Source organism: Triticum aestivum, chromosome 3A (assembly GCF_018294505.1).
Source record: "Triticum aestivum cultivar Chinese Spring chromosome 3A, IWGSC CS RefSeq v2.1, whole genome shotgun sequence".
Taxonomy (NCBI): Eukaryota; Viridiplantae; Streptophyta; class Magnoliopsida; order Poales; family Poaceae; genus Triticum; species Triticum aestivum.
Window position 1 is genome coordinate 431,846,691 of NC_057800.1, and position 18,845 is coordinate 431,865,535.

Consider the following 18,845-nt stretch of genomic DNA (forward strand, 5'->3'; position numbering starts at 1 on the left):
ATCTATCTTAGGGTTCAGGATGGGGGCGGTTGTCATCGGCGGTGGTGGGGTGGTGGCGTCGGGATCACCAGAGAAAAATCTCGGCACGAGGGGGGGGCTAGAGGGATGGCTGGGGCGGCGGCGGATCGGTGGTGGGGAGTGGTTTCGGGGTGGGCGGGCGACGCACCGCGGGCCGCGGGCGGCGGGGGGCGGCAGTTTGGCCGGTTATGGCTGGCGGCTCAGGGGGTGGAGGTTGAAGATGAATTGCTACACGACCAGCTACCCCGGCTCTCGCACGTGCTGCTGCTACTGCTCTTCTGCTACTAGCGTGTTCAGTTTTGACAGCAAAATTCAGTTTCGACGGCAAAATTCAGTTTTGACAGTTAAGTTCAGCTTCGACAGTTAAATTCAGTTTCGACAGTTAAGTTCAGAGATGAGCGGTTGATGTATTTTACATTTAGCACTTTGTGGTTATGTATTTTACGTCATCTATTGGAGATGCTATTAGAATTCCACTCAGGTTAACGTTGTCTCTCTTCTCCTGCTTCAGCCTCGGCGTCGTACAACTCACCAGAGCTGCTCTAACGATGAAACCCTCCATCACAGCGGAGCAGTACCCCGGGCTCCATCTCCAGACACCTAAGATCTTCTTCCCCTCCTCCAACAGCCAAGTCAGCCAGAGCATCCTCACCGACCAACCCAATCACGCTGAGATCGACATCGCTTCGCCAAAGAGGTTGTACACTTGTTGCATCTCTTTTTTACTCTAGATGTTATATATATTGTCCACTGAGCACACGTACTAACGTGAAATACGATTATTTTATCCTACTCTATGACAAGCAGTGAGGTACCAGGAAACTTAGCTATCCGTGATGGACTCTCTTGAACGCCATCATTATTTATCTCGGCGCATTTGAGCTGTGCATTTGTCGATGGGCCTGGGAGTTGAGCTAGTAGGGAAGTGGCCTGGGTCCAAAGTAGTAGAAGTAGCACAAAAACATTTTTTGAGTGTAGGGTTTTCCTTGCTCAAGCCTGCCTACTAGAATCGCCAGTGCTTGAAAGGAAAAGTGAAGGAAAAACATAGGAATTGGAAAGTTTCCTATGGTACTACTATTCATGCATTTGGTTCAAAGGAATGGAGCAAAGGAAAACTGTAGGATTAGTTCCTTTATTGTCTCCTTGAAAGAAAAACCATACGAATTTTAATTTCCACTTGTCCTCCTTTTCAAATTCCTATTCTTGAAGCACAAGATTTAGAGATAGTAGCATAATAGCATTATAACCGTACATTTTATTGTGGTTTGACTTAATCTCACCATGCTTCTTTGCATCCTGTGATCTTCCAATTCTTGTGAACCAAACACCCAGATTGGCAGAAATCCCGTGTTTTTAAATTCTCTGTTTTGCACGTGCATTCCTATCCTATTCATGTCTATTTCCTATCCCTGCATTGTTAGAATCCTCAAATTCAAACAAGCCCTTACACAATTACTTATGTTACAGATATGTGTCAAAGAAAACCTTGTGTGGTTTGTCTTGCTCCTGATGCGCTGTGTTCCACCCCAGCTCAGCTGCTCCAACAACGGAAGGGTTCACCACAGCAGGGATCCGCTCTCCAGACTATCTTTCACCGCCTTAGATCTTCTTCCCCGCTGCCGGCAGCCACGACAACTGCATTATCATCATCAACTGAGCAGATGACCTTGAGGACTACACGGGTCCGCAAGAGAGGTCGCACTCTTCCGTGTCTGCTTACGTTATGCATCACTTAATATGATGAGATGCTACTTTATCGTCGTGTTCACCTATTAGACTCTAAGTTGGGTCCAAACTAATGCTGAAACTTGAGTTTTTAAATGGTTGTGGGCTACATATTGGGGCAGCAATCAGTACTATTTGCCTACTATCTGGTTAATCTCGGGTGTCTACTATGAGTTTCATGTTGGGTGCAAACAAACATTAACCGAGCCATTATCTGTATTTTTTAACTAAAGCTATTATCTGTCTGCTATCATTGGTTTTGGGTCTATCCACAGTTTGCTACTAGCACTCTGGATTTGTGCATGCACTCTTTAAATAATCTCATTATTTTTTATTCCTATGCATGCTAGTTATTGTACACAATGGAACTGAACCTGTACAGCGAAAGAGACGAGCCTTGCGTGGCAATAAAATTTCATGCAAACGTCATTCCATGGTGGGTGCAAAGGCAGCCCCCCGCCACCCATTTCAGATTGTAATCAAGAGGAAGATAACTATTCTGAGGGGGATTTAGAAGGAGAAGACCACTCCTATTTACCCACTGAGGTCTTCGCTCTAACTTGGCATGCTGATGTTGGTAATATCATGCATATGGTGCCTTGCATTGCTTACTTTATACATCAAATATGTCATCTGCTTAGTTTAGACATGCTTTGTGTGAATGCCATCTGTTTAGTTTCTTTATGGGACAATTGCATTTTTACCCCTAGTTGGTTCCTACCCACGGGTTTTGCCCTTACTTTTCGAGCTTGCTTAGTTTTGCCCTTACTTTTTCCGTCGAGGTCCCTCGAATGCCCTTTGACCGTTTGACCAAAACTTTGAGAATTCATAACTAATTCATATGAACTCGGAAAAATGCAAATAAGATATCAAAATGTTTAGATAAACATTACCTTTATGTGCATATCATTTTCATTCAGGACAAAATCACCCTTTAAACTACCTGAGGTAATTAATGTTATTAACATTATTAAAAATAAAAAGGTATAAACAATATTTTTTCATGAATAAAAATTACATGCAGATGTAGGTGATGTTTTCTGAACATCCTGATATCTTATTTATATTTTTCTAAGTTTGTAGGCGGACAAAAGGGATGCGTATCCGGATTCATCTCGTCGTTCTGAGCAACTTTCATGGACAAAGTTTTTCCATCCGAGCTACGGTTTATTTTATATGATTTTTCACAGTTTTAAATGATTTTATAGAATTAGCAGAATTGATTTAATCAGAAAAGCATTTATGACGTCATCATGACGTCAGCGGTCAATTCGGACCGTTGACTAGTCAAACTGACAGCTAGGTCCCGCTGTCATTGACAGAGTTTAAATATCCAGAGTTAATTAGCTTAACTAAAAGATTAGGTTAATTTGATTCAATTAGTTTAGTTAACAGAATTAATTAACTTAATTAATTCACCTATTAATTAATTAATAAATAATTTATTTACTTATTTCGATTCGTTTTTTGGGGGTGGGGCCCTGTTGTCAATGGCACAGGGGGATAAAGGTGGGCTATCGGGTGTGGGTGCACGGGCGCCTGGACCAGGGGGCGCGCACGCGCGAGCGCCCGGACTGGGCGCGGCCAGTCGGTGCCACGACGAGGGGAGGACGCCGGCAGGGCGCCGGCCGGCGTCAACATGCCAGCGACGAGGCCACGGCGCGGCGAGGCTGTGGAGATGCGGGCAGTGCCGGGGCACTGAGACAGTGCGTCGAGGCGAATGAGGCGAGGCCGGGGCGCAGAGGAGGCGAGGACGCGCACAGGCGGCTACGGATGCGTGTGGGAGGGGGGCGAGCAGCACCGGGCACAAACGGCGATAGACGGCGAGCGGGCGCGTGCTGGCGAGGGGAGGAGCTGTCGCTGCGGGGAGCGCGGGTCCGTGGCCGGGGGGGGCTTGCCCGGGGGCAGCGAGCAGCAGCCGGCGAGTGGCGAGGCCATCTGTAGGGGCGGCGGCACAGGGCGGGCGGCGCGGGGGCAGCGGGGAGCGGCGGTGCGGTGGGCCGGGCCTGGGCGGTCATGCGTGTAGGACGCGAGCGCGCGCGAGGTGGAGGGGGGCTTGCAGCAGGGGGTGAGTGGGCGTGGCAGAGGACCGGCAACGACACATCAGTAGGAGCAGCGCGGGCGAGGCTGCATGCGAGCGCGGGCGTGCGTGGGCGGAAGAGCTCGCGCGAGCGGGGAAGCGTGGAGCAGGGGCGCAGCGAGCGGACGGCGCGGTGGCCGCGCGCAGTAGCAGTGGGCGGACGAGCGCTGAACGCAGCGGTGGCCAGCGGAGCCACGGTGAGGAGGTCGCGGGCGCGCGAGGGACAGAGGAGAGGGGAGCTCACGGGGGCCGTAGGGTTTCGGCAGCGGGGCATGGGGAGGACGACGGGGACGCGCGACGCAGGGGAGGACGAGGGCGATGGCGTCCGGTGGGAAGGAGGACGAGGAAGTCGAGGCAGAGGAGCTCCGGCGAGGTTCCTCCGGCGAACGGCGACGACGGGGTGGTCCTCATGGTGGCGACATAGTTTCGCGGGGAGGACGGCGTTCCGGGCAGCGGCGGCGGCGTGCGGGTGAGCCCCGATGCCGATTGGATCGGGGGAGAGGGAGAGTGGAGGGGGAAGTGGGTGTCGGTGGGGTTGGACTGGGGGAGTGGGGGTTAAGGCGGCAGGATGGGCCGGCCCATTCAGCCGACTGGGGTCCGTGTGGACGGCCAGCTGGGCCAAAAGGTCCGACGGGGGGGGGGGGGGGGGTTCTCCTTTTCCTTTTGTTTTCTGTTTATTTCTGTTTATCTATTTTTCTGTTTCTTTAGTTTTACTTTATATTTAGTTTTATAATATATCAACTCAGTCCCTATATTAGCATTATTAGTTAGGCCATTGTCATAATTAATTTGGCACTAAATAAAATAGTTTTACATTTGTTTATTATTTAAAAGTATTTAATAATTCTTTTAGCCCCTATTTTTATTTAGTTTAGGCACTTAAACATTTTGAAAAAGGTTGGTTCCAACACCCAAAATAAGTTAGGGATTATTTGCCACATGATGAACATTTTAGTTTTCATGTTTGAGAAGTTTAGAATTTCACTTATTATTTGAATTTGAATTTGAACTGGATTTGGATCAACGTGAGATTAGTAACAGTAATAGTAGTGACATGGCATCATTAGCAAAGGATCACTGTAGCTTAATTACCCGGGTGTCACAACTTGGGTTAAACTTGACGAGCCTAGCATGTACATACATAGTCTCGGAACACTGGAGACCGAAAGGTCGAAAGTGAATCATATAGTAGATATGACCAACATAGAGATGTTCACCATTGATGACTACCCCATCTCACGTGATGATCGGACATGGGTTACTTGATTTGGATCATGTATCACTTAGATAAACTTGAGGGATGTTTATTTAAGTGGGAGTTCTTAAATTTATCATGAACTTAGTCTTATTGTTTTGCATATCTATGTTGTAGATCAATAGCCCGAGCTACCATTCCCCTGAATTTTAATGCATTCCTAGAGAAAGCTAAGTTGAAAGATGATGTGCTACACGGACTGGGTCCATAACTTGAGGATTATCCTCATTGCTGCACAGAAGTATTATGTCCTTGATGAACCGCTGGGTGACAGACCTACTGCATGAGCTGAAGCTGATGTTATGAACATCTGCCAAGCTCGATCTAATGACTACTCGATAGTTTAGTGCCATGCATTACGGCTTAGAACCGGGACTTGAAAGACGTTTTGAACGTCATGGAGCATATGAGATGTTCCAAGAGTTGAAGTTAATATTTCAAGCAAATGCCCGGGTTGAGAGATATGAAGTCTCCAACAAGTTCTATAGCTTCAAGATGGAGGAGAACAGTTCTGTCAGTGAACACATACTCAAAATGTCTGGGTATCATAACCACTTGACTCAGCTGGGAGTTGTACTTCTAGTTGATAGTGTTATTAACAAAGTTCTTCAATCATTGTCACCAAGCTACGAAGGCTTCGTGATGAACTATGATATGCAAGGGATGAATAAAATGATTCCTGAGCTCTTCTCAATGCTTAAGGCTGCGGAGGTAGAAATCAAGAAGGAGCATCAAGTGTTGATGGTTAACAAGACCACTAGTTTCAAGAAAAAGGGCAAGGGAAAGAAAGGGAACTTCAAGAAGAAAGGCAAACAAGTTTCCACTCCGCGAAGAAACCCAAAGCTGGACCCAAGCCTGAAACTGAGTGCTTCTACTGCAAAGGGACTTGTCAATGGAAGCGAAACTGCCCCAAATACTTGGCGGATAAGAAGGATGGCAAAGTGAACAAAGGTATATTTGATATACATGTTATCGACATGTACTGATGACCCACAAGTGTAGGGGATCTATCCTAGCCTTTTTGATAAGTAAGACTGTCGAACCCAACGAGGAGCAGAAGGAAATGATAAGCAGTTTTCAGAAAGGTATTCTCTGCAAGCACTGAAATTATCGGTAACAGGTAGTTTTGTGATAAGGTAATTTGTAACGAGTAGCAAGTAATAAAAGTAAATAAGGTGCAGCAAGATGGCCCAATCCTTTTTGTAGCAAAGGACAAGTCTGTACAAACTCTTATATGAAGGAAAGCGCTCCGGTGGACACATGGGAATTATTGTCAAGCTAGTTGTCATCACGATCATATGATTCGCGTTCGGTACTTTGATAATCTGATATGTGGGTGGACCGGTGCTTGGGTACACTTGGACAAGAATCCCGCTTATGATTAACCCCCATTGCAAGCATCCGCAACTACAACAGAAGTATTAAGGTAAACCTAACCATAGCATGAAACATATGGATCCAAACCATCCCCTTATGAAGCAACGCATAAACTAGGGTTTAAGCTTCTGTCACTCTAGCAACCCATCATCTACTTATTACTTCCCAATGCCTTCCTCTAGGCCCAAACAATGGTTAAGTGTCATGTAGTCGACGTTCACATGACACCACTAGAGGAGAGACAACATACATCTCATCAAAATATCAAACGAATACCAAATTCACATGACTACTAATAGCAAGACTTCTCCCATGTCCTCAGGAACAAACGTAAATACTCACAAAGCATATTCATGTTCATAATTAGAGGGGTATTAATATGCATAATGGATCTGAACATATGATCTTCCACCAAGTAAACAAACTAGCATCAACTACAAGGAGTAATCAACACTACTAGCAACCCACAGGTACCAATCTGAGGTTTGGATACAAAGATTGGATACAAGAGATGAAATAGAGTTTGAGATGAGATGGTGCTGGTGAAGATGTTGATGGATATTGACCCCCTCCCAATGAGAGGATCATTGCTAATGACGATGTTGATGATTTCCCCCTCCCAGAGGGAAGTTGCCCCAGCAGAACAGCTCCGCCGGAGCCCTAGATTGGTTCCGCCAAGGTTCCGCTTCGTGGCGGCGGAGTTTCGTCCCGAAAGCTTGCTTATGATTTTTAACTCGACGAAAGACCTCATATAGAAGAAGATGGGCATCGGAGGGCCACCAGGGGGCCCAGGAGGCAGGGGGCGCCCAGAGGGGTAGGGCGCGCCCCCATCCTCATGGATGGTGGGTGGCCCCCTCTGGTACTTCTTGTGCCTAATATTTTTTATATATTCTGAAAAGTGCTCTCGTGGAGTTTCAGGACTTTTGGAGATGTGCAGAATAGGTCTCTAATATTTGCTCCTTTTCCAGCCCAAAATTCCAGCTCCCGGCATTCTCCCTCTTCATGTAAACCTTGTAAAATAAGAGAGAATAGGCATAAGTATTGTGACATAATGTGTAATAACAGCCCATAATACAATAAACATTGATATAAAAGCATGATGCAAAATGGACATATCATGTACCTTACTAATGCTCGTAGCAGCGCCTGGGTATTTGATACTGGTTTGATTGCTCTTATTTCTAACTCGAAACAGGAGCTGTGGAGTAAACAAAGTTTGGCTAAGGATGAGGAGACGATGCTCGTCGGAAATGGTTGCAAGGTTAATGTGATCGCCGTCGTCACGCTACGTCTACATCTACCTTCGGGATTAATTTTAGATCTGAATAATTTTTCTTTGGTGCCAGCGTTGAGCATGAACATTATATCTGGATCTTGTTTATTGCGAGACGGTTATTCATTTAAATCCGAGAATAATGGTTGTTCTATTTCTGTGAGTAATATCTTTTATGGTCACGCACCCTTGATGAATGATCTATTCTTGGTGAATCTCAATCGTAGTGACACACATATTCATAATATTGATGCCAAAAGATGCAAAGCTGATAATGATAGTGCAACATATTTATGGCACTGCCATTTAGGTTATATTGGTGTAAAGCGCATGAAGAAACTCCATTCGGATGGACTGTTGGAATCACTTGATTATGAATCATTTGATACTTGTGAACCATGCCTCATGGGAAACATGACTAAAACTCCATTCTATGGAACAATAGAGCGAGCTAATGACTTGGAAATAATACATACCGATGTATGCGGTCCGATGAGTGCTGAAGCACGCGGTGGGTATCGTTATTTTCTGACCTTCACAGATGATTTGAGTAGGTATGGGTATGTCTACTTTATGAAAAACAAGTCTGGAACGTTTGAAAAGTTCAAAGAATTTTATAGTGAAGTGGAGAATCATCATAACAAGAAAATAAAGTTTCTACGATCTGATCGTGGAGGCGAATAATTGAGTTACGAGTTTGGCCTTCATTTAAAACAATGTGGAATAGTTTCACAACACACGCCACCTGGAACACCATGGCGGAATGGTGTGTCCAAACGTCGTAACCATACTTTATTGGATATGGTGCGTTCTATGATGTCTCTTACCGATTTACCACTATTATTTTGGGGTTGTGCATTAGAGACAGCTGCATTCACTTTAAATAGGACACAGTCTAAATCCATTGAGATGACATCATATGAACTATGGTTTGGCAAGAAACCTAAGTTGTCATTTCTTAAAGTTTGGGGTTGCAACACTTATGTTAGAAGGCTTCAGCCTGATAAGCTCGAACCCAAATCGGAGAAGTGCATCTTCATAGGATACCCTAAGGAAACAATTAGGTACACCTTCTACCATAGATCCGAAGGCAAGATCTTTGTTGCCAAGAATGGAACCTTTCTAGAGAAGGAGTTTCTCTTGAAAGAAGTGAGTGGGAGGAAAGTAGAACTTGATGAGGTAATTGTACCTTCTCTCAATTTGGAAAGTAGCACATCAGAGATATCCGTTCCTATGATGCCTACACCAACTAGAGAGGAAGCTAATGATGATGATCATGAAACTTTAAATCAAGTTACTATGGGACCTCGTAGGTCGAACAGAGCACGTTCCGCACCATAGTGGTACGGTAATCCTGTCCTGGAAGTCATGTTATTAGACCATGGTGAACCTACAAACTATGAGATGCTATGATGAGCCAAAATTTCTATAAATGGTTTGAAGCGATGAAATCTGAGATAGGATCCATGTATGAGAACAAAAGTGTGGACTTTGGTGGACTTGCCCGATGATCGGCAAGCCATTGAGACTAAATGGATCTTCAAGAAGAAGACACACGCTAATGGTAATGTCACCATCTACAAAGCTCAACTTGTCGCAAAAGGTTTTTGACATGTTCAAGGGGTGGACTACGATGATACCTTCTCACCCGTAGCGATGCTGAAGTCGGTCCGAATTATGTTGCAATTTCCGCATTTTATAATTATGAAATCTGGCAAATGGACGTCAAAACTACATTCCTTAATGGATTTCTGAAAGAAGAGTTTTATATGATGCAACCAGAAGGTTTTGTCGATCCTAAAGGTGCTAACAAAGTGTGCAAGCTCCGGCGATCCATCTATGTACTAGTGCAAGCATCTGATGACCCACAATTATAGGGCATCTATCATAGTCCTTTCGATAAGTAAGAGTGTCGAACCCAACGAGGAGCAGAAGGAAATGACAAGTGGTTTTCAGCAAGGTATTCTCTGCAAGCACTGAAATTAACAGTAACAGATAGTTGTGTGATAAGATAATTCATAACGGGTAACAAGTAACAAATGTAACTAAGGTGCATCAAGGTGGCCCAATCCTTTTTGTAGCAAAGGACAAGCCTGAACGAACTCTTATATAAAGCAAAGCGCTCCCGAGGACATATGGGAATTGTTGTCAAGTTAGTTTTCATCATGCTCATATGATTCGCGTTCGTTACTTTGATAATTTGATATGTGGGTGATTGGTGCTTAGGTACTTCCCTTCCTTGTACAAGCCTCCCACTTATGATTAACCCCTCTCGCAAGCATCCGCAACTACGAAAGAAGAATTAAGATAAATCTAACCATAGCATGAAACATATGGATCGAAATCAGCCCCTTACGGAGCAACGCATAAACTAGGGTTTAAGCTTGTGTCACTCTAGCAACCCATCATCCACTTATTACTTCCCAATGCCTTCCCCTAGGCCCAAACAATATTGAAGTGTCATGTAGTCGATGTTGACATAACACCACTAGAGGAAAGACACATACATCTCATCAAAATATCGAACGAATACCAAATTCGCATATGATTACTTATAACAAGACTTCTCCCATGTCCTCAGGAACAAACGTAACTACTCACAAAGCATATTCTTGTTCATAATTGCAAGAGTATTAATTATCATTAAGGATCTGAACATATGATCTTCCACCGAATAAACCAACTAGCATCAACTACAAGGAGTAATCAACACTACTAGCAACCCACAGGTACCAATCTGAGGTTTGAGACAAAGATCGGATACAAGAGATGAACTAGGGTTTGAGAGGAGATGGTGCTCGTGAAGATGTTGATGGAGATTGACACCCTCTCGATGAGAGGACCATTGGTGATGACGATGGCTTCGATTTCCCCCTCCTGAAGGGAAGTTTCCCCAGCAGAACAGCTCCGCCGGAGCCCTAGATTGGTTCTGCGCAGGTTCCGCCTCGAGACGGCGGCGCTTCGTCCTGAAAGCTTCATTCTGATTTTTTTCCAGGGCAAAACACATCATATAGCAGAAGATGGGTATCGGGGACCTGCCAGGTGGCCCACAAGACAGGGGGCGCGCCCAGGGGGTAGGGCGCCCCCTCCACCCTTGTGGATGGTAGGTGGCCCACCTCTCGTGCTTTCTTCGCCCAATATTTTATATATATTCCAAAACAATTCCCCGTGAAGTTTCAAGACTGTTGGAGTTGTGCAGAATATGTCTATAATATTTGCTCCTTTTCTAGTCCAGAATTCCAGCTGCCGGCATTCTCCCTCTTCATGTAAACCTTATAAAATAAGAGAGAAAAGGCATAAGTATTGTGATATAATGTGTAATAACAACCCATAATGCAATAAATATCAATATAAAAGCATGATGCAAAATGGATGTATCAACTCCTCCAAGCTTAGTCCTCGCTTATCCTCAAGCGAAAGCCGAAATCAAAAAATATGTCCACATGTTTAGAGATAGAGGTGTCGATAAAATAAAATACGGACATGAGGGCATCATGATCATCTTTAGAGCAGCAACATATAGTGTCATATAATTTCTTATGCTAAAGTAACAATTTGTTCACAAGATAAAGTATGAATTAGAAACTTCATTGAAAACTAACAAACTATGATCTCAGTCATTGAAGCAATTGCAATTTATCATAAAATCGGAAAGAGTCAATATAAGAGCTTTTCAACAAATCCATGCTATGTCCTGAGCTTGCGTTGGTTTTCCCCGAAGAGGAAGGGATGATGCAGCAGAGTAGCGTAAGTATTTCCCTTAGTTTTTGAGAACCAAGGTATCAATCCAGTAGGAGGCCACACTCAAGTCCCTCGTACCTGCACAAAAGGATAGCTACTCTCAACTAACGCGATTAGGGGTTGTCTATCCCTTCACGGTCACTTACGAGAGTGAGATCTAATAGATATAATATTTTTGGTATTTTTTGTATAAAGATGCAGAGTAAAAAGTAAAGGCAAAGTAAAAAACCAAAGCAAGATTAAAGTGATGGAGATTGATATGATGAGAATAGACCCGGGGGCAATAGGTTTCACTAGTGGCTTCTCTCAAGAGCATAAGTATTCTACGGTGGGTGAACAAATTACTGTTGAGCAATTGACAGAATTAGGCATAGTTATGAGAATATCCAAGCATGATCATGTATATAGGCATCACGTCCGTGACAAGTAGATCGAAACGATTTTGCATCTACTACTATTACTCCACTCATCGACCGCTATCGAGCATGCATCTAGAGTATTAAGTTAAAAACAGAGTAACGCCTTAAGCAAGATGACATGATGTAGAGAGATAAATTCATGCAATATGAAATAAACCCCATCTTGTTATCCTCGATGGAAACGATGCAATACGTGCCTTGCTTCCCCTTCTGTCACTGGGAAAGGACACCGCAAGATCGAACCCAAAGCTAAGCACTTCTCCCATGGCAAGAACTACCAATCTAGTTGGCCAAACCAAACGGATAATTCGAAGAGACTTGCAAAGATAACCAATCATACATAAAAGAATTCAGAGAAGATTCAAATATTATTCATAGATAGACTTGATCATAAACCCACAATTCATCGGTCTTAACAAACACACCGCAAAAATAAGATTACATCAAATAGATCTCCACAAGAGAGGGGGAGAACTTTGTATTGAGATTCAAAGAGAGAGAAGAAGCCATCTAGCTACTAACTATGGACCCGAAGGTCTGAGGTAAACTACTCACACTTCATCGGAGAGGCTATGATGATGTAGAAGCCCTCCATGATGACGGCCCTCTTTCGGCGGAGCTCCGGAACAGGCCCCAAGATGGGATCTCATGGATACAGAAAGTTGCGGTGGTGGAATTAGGTTTTTGGATCCTATTCTGATCGTTGGGGGTATGTGTGTATATATAGGAGGAAGGAGTACGTCGGTGGAGCACCGAGGGGCCCACGAGGCAGGGGGCGCCCCCCACCCTCGTGGCCTCCTCTTTGACCCCTTGGAGTAGGGTCCAAGTCTCCTGGATCACGTTCGGTGAGAAAATCACGTTCCCGAGGATTTTATTCCGTTTGGACTCCGTTTGATATTCTGTTTCTCTGAAACACTGAAATAGGCAAAAAAACAGCAATTCTGGGTTGGGCCTCCAGTTAATAGGTTAGTCCCAAAAATAATATAAAAGTGGAAAATAAAGCCCAATATAGTCCAAAACAGTATATAATATAGCATGGAGCAATAAAAAATTATAGATACGTTGGAGACGTATCAGGCATCCCCAAGCTTAATTCCTGCTCGTCCTCGAGTAGATAAATGATAAAAAGAGAATTTTTGATGCGGAGTGCTACTTGGCATAATTACAATGCAAATCTTCTTAATTGTGGTATGAATATTCAGATTGGAAAGATCCAAGACAAAAGTTCATATTGACATAAAAATAATAATACTTCAAGCATACTAACAAATCAATTATGTCTTCTCAAAATAACATGGCCAAAGAAAGTTATCCCTACAAAATCATATAGTCTGGCTATGCTCTATCTTCACCACACAAAATATTTAAATCATGCACAACCCCGATGACAAGCCAAGCAATTGTTTCATACTCTAACTTTTTCAAGACTTTTTCAGTCTTCATGCAATACATGAGCGTGAGCCATGGATATAGCACTATAGGTGGAATAGAATGGTGGTTGTGGAGAAGACAAAAAGGAGAAGATAGTCTCACATCAACTAGGCATATCAACGGGCTATGGAGATGCCCATCAATAGATATCAATGTGAGTGAGTAGGGATTGCCATGCAACGGATGACTAGAGCTATAAGTATATGAAAGCTCAAAAAGAAACTAAGTGGGTGTGCATCCAACTTGCTTGCTCATGAAGACCTAGGGAAATTTGAGGAAGCCCATCATTGGAATATACAAGCCAAGTTCTATAATGTAAAATTCCCACTAGTATATGAAAGTGATAACATGAGAGACTCTCTACTATGAAGATCATGGTGCTACTTTGAAGCACAAGTGTGGTAAAAGGATAGTAACATTGTCCCTTCTCTCTTTTTCTCTCATCATTTTTTTTATTTTTTTTATTTGGGCCTTTTCTCTTCTTTTTTTGTTTTTATGGCCTCTTTTCTTTCTTTTTTATTTGGGCTTCTTTGGCCTCTTTTATTTATTTTTCGTCCGGAGTCTCATCCCGACTTATGGGGGGATCATAGTCTCCATCATCCTTTCCTCACTGGGACAATGCTCTAATAATGATGATAATCACACTTTTATTTTTATTACAACTCAACAACTACAACTCTATACTTAGAACAAAATATGACTCTATGTGAATGCATCCGGCGGTGTACCGGGATATGCAATATGACAATGATGGAATGTGTCATGAACGGAACGGTGGAAAGTTGCATGGCAATATATCTCGGAATGGCTATGGAAATTCCATAATAGGTAGGTATGGTGGCTGTTTTGAGGAAGATATATGGTAGGTGTATGATACCGGCGAAAAGTGCACGGTATTAGAGAGGCTAGCAAAGGTGGAAGGGTGAGAGTGCGTATAATCCATGGACTCAACATTAGTCATAAAGAACTCATATACTTATTGCAAAAATCTAGAAGTTATCAAAGCAAAGTATTACGTGCATGCTCCTAGGGGGATAGATTGGTAGGAAAAGACCATCGCTCGTCCCCGACCGCCACTCATAAGGAATACAATCAATAAATAAATCATGCTCCGACTTCATCACATAACGGTTCACCATACGTGCATGCTACGGGAATCACAAACTTTAACACAAGTATTCTTTAAATTCACAACTACTCAACTAGCATGACTTTAATATTATCACCTCCATATCTCAAAACAATTATCAAGCTTCAATCTTTTCTTAGTATTCAACACACTCAAAAGGAAGTTTCACAAATCTTGAATACCAAGCATATTATTATTAAGCAAATTACCATGGTATTAAGAGACTCTCAAAATAATTTAAGTGAAGCATGAGAGATCCATAGTTTCTTTAAAACAAATCCGCCACCGTGCTCTAAAAGATCTAAGTGAAGCACATAGAGCAAAATTATAACGCTCAAAAGATATAAGTGAAGCACACAGAGCGAAACTACTTAGCTCAAAAGATATAAGTGAAGCACATAGAGCAAAACTACTTAGCTCAAAAGATATAAGTGAAGCATATAGAGTATTCTATCAAATTTTAATTCATGTATGGCTCTCTCAAAAGGTGTGTACAGCAAGGATGATTGTGGCATACTAATACACAAATACACAAATAATACAAGACGCTCCAAGCAAAACACATATCATGTTGGTGAATAAAAATATAGCTCCAAGTAAATTACCGATGGAAGTGGACGAAAGAGGGGATGCCTCCCGGGGCATCCCCAAGCTTTGACTTCTTGGTGTCCTTGTATTATCTTGGGGGTGCCATGGGCATACCCAAGCTTAGGCTCTTGCCACTCCTTGTTCCATAATCCATCAAAAGAATTCACCCAAAACTTGAAAACTTCACAACACAAAACTCAAAATAGAAAACTCGTGAGCTCCGTTAGCGAAAGAAAACAAAAGACCACTTCAAGGTACTGTAATGAACTCATTCTTTATTTATATTGGTGTTAACCCTACTGTATTCCAACTTCTCTATGGATTATAAACTATTTTACTAGCCATAGATTCATCAAAATAAGCAAACAACACACGAAAAACAGAATCTGTCAAAAACAGAACAGTATGTAGTAATCTGTAGCTAGCACAAGATATGGAACCCCGAAAATTCTAAAATAAATTTCTGGACGTGTGGAATTTATCTATTACTCATCTGCAAAAAGAATTAACTAAATAGCACTCTTCAAACAAAAATGACAGCAGTTCTCGTGAGCGCTAAAGTTCTGTTTTTTTACAGCAAGTTCAACAAGACTTTCCCCAAGTCTTCCCAACGGTTCTACTTGGCACAAACACTAATTAAACACAAAAAACACAACCAAAACCGAGGCTAAATAATTTATTTATTACCAAGCAGGAGCAAAAAGCAAGGAATAAAAATGAAATTGGGTTGCCTGCCAACAAGCGCTATCGTTTAACGCCCCTAGCTAGGCATAAAAGCGAGGATAGATCTAAGTATTGCCATCTTTGGTAGGCAATCCATAAGTGGCTCTCATGATAGTTTCATATGGTAATTTTATTTTATTTCTTGGAAAGTGTTCCATGCCCTTTTTTAATGGAAATTGAAATCTAATATTCCCTTCCTTCATATCAATAATCGCACCAACCGTTCTAAGGAAAGGTCTACCAAGAATAATAGGGCAAGAAGGATTGCAATCTATATCAAGAACAATGAAATCTATGGGCATATAATTCCTATTTTCAACAATAAGAACATAATTAATCCTTCCCATAGGTTTCTTAATAGTGGAATCCGCAAGATGCAAGTTTAGAGAGCAATCATCAAAATTGCGGAAATCTAGCAAATCACACAAAGTTTTGAGAATAGTGGAGACACTAGCACCCAAATCACACAAAGCATAAAACTCATGATCTTTAATTTTAATTTTAATAGTTGGTTCCCACTCATCATAGAGTTTTCTAGGGATAGAAACTTTCAAATCAAGTTTTTCTTCATAAGATTGCATCAAGGCATCAACAATATGTTCGGTGAAGGCTTTATTTTGACTATAAGCATGTGGAGAATTTAGCACAGATTGCAACAAGGAAATACAATAAATTAAAGAGCAACTTAAATAATTAAATTCCTTTGAATCCAATATAGTGGGTTTAGCAGCATCTAGATTTTTATTTCTTTCAATCCCACTTTCATCAATTTCATCATTAAGATCTAAATACTCCGAATTTTTAGAACGCCTTCTAGGTAAAGGAAGATCATATTCAGTAATAGGGGACACATCAGTAACTTTTAGATCTTCATCTTGATTTTCATAGGAATTGGAAGAACACGCTTTAATGAAGGCATCTTTGGAAGCACGCATCCTAGCGGTTCTTTCCTTGCACTCATCAATAGAAATTCTCATGGCTTTAAGAGACTCATTGATATCATGCTTAGGAGGAATAGATCTAAGCTTTAAAGAATCAATCTCAAGAGAAATTCTATCAACGTTTCTAGCCAAATCATCAACTTTAAGCAATTTCTCTTCAAGCAAAGCATTAAAATTCTTTTGTGAATTCATAAACTCTTTAACACTATACTCAAATTCAGAGGGCATCTTATTATAATTTCCATAAGAGTTTTTGTAGGAATTCCCATAATTATTATAAGGATTACCAGGATGTGTCCTAGGATTAAAATTCCCTCTATAAGCGTTGTTACCAAAATTATTCCTACCAACAAAATTCACATCCATAGATTCATTGCTATTATCAATCAAAGTAGACAAAGGCATATCATTAGGATCAGAAGAAACACTCTTAGTAGCAAATAATTTCATAAGTTCATCCATCTTTCCACTCAAAACATTGATTTCTTCTATCGCATGCACTTTTTTATTAGACGATCTTTCAGTATGCCATTGAGAATAATTAACCACAATATTATCTAGGAGTTTAGTAGCATCTCCTAAAGTGATTTCCATAAAAGTACCTCCCGCGGCCGAATCTAAAATATTTCTAGAAGCAAAATTCAATCCGGCATAAAATTTTTGTATAATCATCCACAAATTCAAACCATGAGTAGGGCATTACGTATCATTAATTTCATTCTCTCCCAAGCTTGTGCAACATGTTCATGATCAAGTTCCTTAAAATTCATAATATCGTTTCTAAGAGAGATGATCTTAGCGGGAGGGAAATACTTAGAGATAAAAGCATCTTTGCACTTGTTCCATGAATCAATACTATTTTTAGGCAAAGACGAAAACCAAGCTTTAGCACGATCTCTAAGCGAAAAAGGAAATAGCTTCAATTTAACGACATCATTATTGACATCTTTCTTCTTTTGCATATGACATAAATCAACTAAGCTATTCAGATGAGTAGCGGCATCTTCACTAGGAAGGCCGGCGAATTGATCTTTCATAACAAGATTCAGCAAAGCAGTATTAATTTCACAAGATTTAGCATCGGTAAGTGGAGAAATAGGAGTGCTAAGGAAATCATTATTATTGGTATTGGTGAAGTGGGGGAGAGGAAAACAAGAGGCAAATGACAAATAATGTAATGCGAGAGATAGGGATTGTGATGGGTACTTGGTATGTTGACTTTTTGCGTAGACTCCCCGGCAACGGTGCCAGAAATCCTTCTTGCTACGTCTTGAGATTGCGTTGGTTTTCCCCGAAGAGGAAGGGATGATGCAGCAGAGTAGCGTAAGTATTTCCCTTAGTTTTTGAGAAGGTATCAATCCAGTAGGAGGCCACGCTCAAGTCCCTAGTACCTGCACAAAATGATAGCTACTCGCAACCAACGCAATTAGGGGTTGTCAATCCCTTCACGGTCACTTACGAGAGTGAGATCTGATAGATATAATATTTTTGGTATTTTTGGTATAAAGATGCAAAGTAAAAAGTAAAGGCAAAGTAAAAAAGCAAAGCAAGATTAAAAGTGATGGAGATTGATATGATGAGAATAGACTCGGGGGCCATAGGTTTCACTAGTGGCTTCTCTCAAGAGCATAAGTATTCTACGGTGGGTGAACAAATTACTGTTGAGCAATTGACAGAATTGAGAATAGTTATGAGAATATCTAGGCATGATCATGTATATAGGCATCACGTTCGTGACAAGTAGATCGAAACGATTCTGCATCTACTACTATTACTCCACTCATCGACCGCTATCGAGCATGCATCTAGAGTATTAAGTTAAAAACAGAGTAACGCCTTAAGCAAGATGACATGATGTAGAGAGATAAATTCATGCAATATGAAATAAACCCCATCTTGTTATCCTCGATGGCAACGATGCAATACGTGCCTTGCTGCCCCTTTTGTCACTGGGAAAGGACACCGCAAGATCGAACCCAAAGCTAAGCACTTCTCCCATGGAAAGAACTACCAATCTAGTTGGCCAAACCAAACGGATAATTCGAAGAGACTTGCAAAGATAACCAATCATACATAAAAGAATTCGGAGAAGATTCAAGTATTATTCATAGATAGACTTGATCATAAACCCACAATTCATCGGTC